We start from the raw sequence: 4,887 nt of genomic DNA, 5'->3' as shown, positions 1-4,887 counted from the left end.
TCTAACCAAGCTAACTATACCCTATTTTAGTGGACTCTGCATTTGCTATTTCTTGTACTTGTTCATTATATGACATGTAGAAGAGAGGTTTTAACCTCCTTTGACAGTGAACCAGAAAGAACCTTCCAGAGATTAAGAAGGGAAGCAAGAGGAAAGAGGGCTGTTGGTGCAGAAGAAGAGGAGGAAGACTTAGATATAACCATGGAGGATGATATGGAAAATCATCATGGAGGATGATATGGAAAACCATCATGGAGGAGAGGTGAACAATCATGCCAGACAAGGTGCAGCCAATCCTGCTGGACAAAAGAGGAGAGTTCTGGGCTCCTACATCAATCCAAACCCAGGAAACTATGGCAGCAGCACGCAAAAGCCAACTATCCATGCTAATAATTTTGAATTGAAGCCTCAGCTCATAACTCTTGTACAAAACAACTGTTGTTTTAGAGGAATTGCCCAAGAGGACCCTAATGAGCATCTCACTAAATTCTAAAGGATATGTGACACAGTTAAATCCAATGGTGTTCATCCTGACACCTATAGATTGCTACTGTTTCCATTTTCTTTGAGGGACAAAGCATCAAAATGGCTAGAATCATTTCCCAAGGAAAGCTTGACAACTTGGAAGGATGTAGTGAATAGATTCTTAACAAGGTTCTACCATCCACAAAAAGTAAACAGGCTTAGAACTGAAGTGCAGACATTCAGACAGTAGGATGGTGAGACTATTTATGAAGCATGAGAGAGGTTCAAGGATTTGACAAGGAAATGCCCCCTGATATGTTTAATCAGTGGGTGAAACATCATATCTTTTATGAAGTTCTGAATTGCGAGTCAAAAAAAGCTGTAGACCACTCATCTGAAGGTTCCCTTAACAAGAAGAAGACCATTGAAGAAGCCATCGATGTTATAGAGACAGTGGCTGACAATGAGTATTTTTATGCCTCAGACAGAAGCAGCAACAGGGGAGTCCTGGAATTAAACCACATGGATGCAATCCTGGCCCAGAATAAGATGATCACCAAGCAATTGGCTGAATTGACCAAGCAGATGCAGAAGAATCAGGCTGCAGCCATCCACACTCAACCATCACCTCAAAGAGAGTTGGAAACAGAAGAATGAGTTAACTGGGAGGAAGCTAATTACCTTGGAAATTCATCTAGGTAAGCTCATGATCCATATTCTAAAACTTGTAACTCTGGTTGGAGAAAGGATGAGCGGATAATTTATACCCTTTTTGGCATTATTTTTAGGTAGTTTTTAGTATATTTTAGTTACTTTTTATTATATTTTTATTAGTTTTTATTCAAAAATCACATTTCTGGGCTTTACTATTAGTTTGTGTATTTTTCTGTAATTTCAGGTATTTTCTGGCTGATATTGAGGGACCTGAACAAAAATCTTATTCAGAGGCTGAGAAAGGACTGCAGATGCTGTTGGATTCTGACCCTCCTGCACTCGAAATAGATTTTCTAGAGTAATAGAAGCCCAATTGGCGCTCTCTCAATTGCGTTGGAAAGTAGACATCTTGGGCTTTCCAGCAACATATAATAGTCTATATTTTGTCCGAGATTTGATGGCCCAAACTGGCGTTAAAAGTCAGCCAAAAACTTTCTGGCATAAAACGCCAGAACTGGCATACTTTTCGGCGTTAAACGCCCATTTTGGCACCCAGGGTGGCGTTTAACTCCAATATGAGGTATATGCACGCTCAGCTTAAACACTCACCAAGTAGGCCTCGGAAGTGGAATTCTACAATATCTACAGCTAGTTACTCATTTTCTGTAACCCGAAGTTACTAGTTTAGTATAAAAACTACTTTTAGAGATTTATTTAGTAACTCATGACAATTTACATGTTTCATATTGTATCTTCTACAGCATGAATCTCTAAACCCCATAGGTGGAGGTGAGGAGATCTAATGTGTCTCAATGGATTAATGTAATTACTGCTGTTTTCTATTCAATCACGCTTGATTCTGTTTTAAGATACTCATTCGTACTTCAATAGGAAGAATATGATGATTCGTGACACTCATCATTATTCTCACGTTTATGAACACGTGCCTGACAACCACTCCCGTTCTAATTGAGCTCAACATAGTCATTGGGCGACAGCTTGAGTGCGTATCTCTTGGGTCCCTGATCTACGGACCAAGTCTGTGAGATCAGAACCTTCGTGGTAAAGGATAGAATCAATTGGCAGCATTCCTGGGATCCGGAAAGTCTAAACCTTATTTGTGGTATTCCGAGTAGGATCTGGAAAGGGATGACTTTGACGAGCTTCACACTCACGAATGTTGGACGCAGTGACAGTTTGCAAAAGGATAGAGAGATCCTATTCCGACGCTAGTGGGAACTGACAGATGATTAGCCGTACGGTAGCTGTACATGGTATTTTTAATCAAAGACGAGAAATCCGACAGTTGATTAGCCGTGCAGAGATCGTACCTGGTATTTTTCATCCGAAAGGTGATAAACCCCATTTGGAGGGTTTATCTTGGTATGAATTTAGAGGGTTTTATCACCTTTTACCCACATTTATTCAATGAAATAGCATGGTTTTGTAAATTCTCCTTTAATTGTGCTTAAGAGTGAACACATGCTTTTGAGGTCTTAAAATAGCTAAATTTAATTCACCTCGATTCCATTAAATGTCATGATATGTTTCTTAAGTGATTTCAAATTTAGGAGGCAAAGATTGGATCAAGGGAATGAAGGAAAAGCATGTAAAAATGGAGAACTCATGAAGAAATAAAGGAATCGCAAAAGCTGTCAAGCCGACCTCTTCGCACTTAATCGATCATAACATGAGCTACAGAGGTCCAAATGATGCGGTTCTAGTTGCATTGGAAAGCTAATATCTGGGCCTTCGAAATGAGATAAGATTTGCCATAGTTTTACTGAGCATACGGGCGCGCACGCGCACGGTATGCGTACACGCCGATGGTTGCACATGCTTCACTTAATGCAACTCGTGGCCAGCGAATTCTAAGGCATGTTGGGCCCAATCCAACTCATTTCTGATGCTATTTAACCCAAGGATCGAATGGGAATAAGGCATCTAGTCATTAGTTGAGTTTTATTTTAGTTTTATCATGCTTTAGTTAGTTTCTAGAGAGAGAAGCTCTCTCTTCTCTCTAGAATTAGGAGTAGGTTGGATCTAGATTAGGAGTTCTTAGATCTAGGTTAATTTCATGCCTTGATTTACGTTTCCTTTTTGTAATTCTTCATCTACATTTCTTCTCTCTAGTTTAGCATTTAATTCTTGTAATTCTCCACTTTTATGTTGATGCACTTTTGTTTATTCTATTTCTCTTTAATGCAATTTATGATTCATGTTCCTTTATTGTTCATTTGATTTGTTGTTGTTAATTTCCTTGCAATTGAGTAGTATAGATTTACTTTCCTTGCTATTTTACTATGCTTTCCTTTTATGCCTTCCAAGTGTTTGATGAAATGATTGGAAGGATTTTAGAGTAGAATTTTATGCTCTTGGCTTGGGAAGGTAACTTAGGAACTCTTGAGTTACTAATGTTCAAGTGATTGACGACTGGGAGCTATTAACTCTAGATCTCACTAATTGATTTGGTGGAGAACTAGGACTTATGGACTTGGATTGACATAGCTCATTTAACTTTCCTTTATTAGTTAGAGGATGACTTAATGGGGTTGATCTTTGCCAATTATCATGTTGTGGTTAGTGATAGGGATAGAGATCCTTGACCACCAACCCTTGCCAAGACCTTTTTAGCCATTAGTTTACTTCCTTGCCATTTATATTTCATGTCTCTTATCAAAAACCCCAAAATATACTTCATAACCAATAATAAGAATACTTTATTGCAATTCCTAGGGAGAACAACCCGAGGTTCAATACTTCGGTTTATAGATTTTAGGGGTTTGTTACTTGTGACAAACAAATGTTTGTATGTAAGGATTATTGTTGGTTTAGAAACTGTACTTTACAACAAGACTTCATTTGTGAATTATAAACCGTCAAAAGTCCAATTGTCAAAATGGTGCCGTTGCCGGAGAATTGCAATGGTGTTATGTTATTGGTTATTGTATATATGTGAATAGTGTGAATATGTTTGCTTTTGTTAGCTCTTGCTAGTTTTAGGATTTAATTTTCTTGCTTCTTATTTGATTTTGTTTTCATTTTCTTTTGCTATTATGAATTCTCACTTTGCCTTTGAGTTTGGTTCTAGTTATGTTGTTGGAAATGGGAGCTACAATGAGGATGCATATCAAGGATGTGATAACCAAAGGTGGGAGGAGCCATATGCATATGATCAATCCTCATGGCAACAACCTCTACCAATGCACTATGAAGAAGAGCCATCCTATGATGCATATCAACCCAATGGCTATGGTGAATCTCCTTGTGACTTTCAAGAACCACCACCATATGCCCATGAGCCATATCCTCAACATAACCCTCAACCATACTCACAAGCCTCCTTTCACCAAACACCTCCATATGACCTTGACCCATATCCACCATACCAACCACCTCTTGAACCATATGAGCCATACATGGAACCACCATTCCAATATCCATACTCCCAAGAACCACCTCAATACACACCACCACACCCTTACCAAGAAGAACCACCTTCCTATTATGAACCCTTTTTCCAAGACAATGAACCCTCTTATCCACCCCAATCCTCAATGGCTGAAATCCTCAGCCTTATACTTCAAGGGCAAGGAGAAATACAAAGGGAGACACTAGAATTTGTGACTACCTTGACCAAGGTAGTAAGCATTTTAACCTCCCAATGCTTGAGCACTCAAAGCACTTCCATGGTCACAGGTGGAGAACTAATTAAAAAGCATAGCATGAAGGAGAGATTGGAAACTCCGGTGGGTGATGAGGGATGCC

The 4,887-nt window shown here is 39.0% G+C and overlaps 1 non-coding gene across 1 annotated transcript; it reads right to left on the bottom strand.

The window, feature by feature from the left end:
* Nucleotides 1-679: 679 nt before the first annotated feature.
* Nucleotides 680-782, bottom strand: LOC112759904 (small nucleolar RNA R71). The gene has a single exon (XR_003180368.1). It is a non-coding gene; the product is annotated as a small nucleolar RNA R71 (small nucleolar RNA).
* Between the last annotated feature and the right edge of the window lie 4,105 nt (nt 783-4,887).

This window comes from Arachis hypogaea, chromosome 16 (assembly GCF_003086295.3).
Source record: "Arachis hypogaea cultivar Tifrunner chromosome 16, arahy.Tifrunner.gnm2.J5K5, whole genome shotgun sequence".
In the NCBI taxonomy this organism is placed as follows: Eukaryota; Viridiplantae; Streptophyta; class Magnoliopsida; order Fabales; family Fabaceae; genus Arachis; species Arachis hypogaea.
This window is presented reverse-complemented; position numbering and strand designations above follow the sequence as displayed.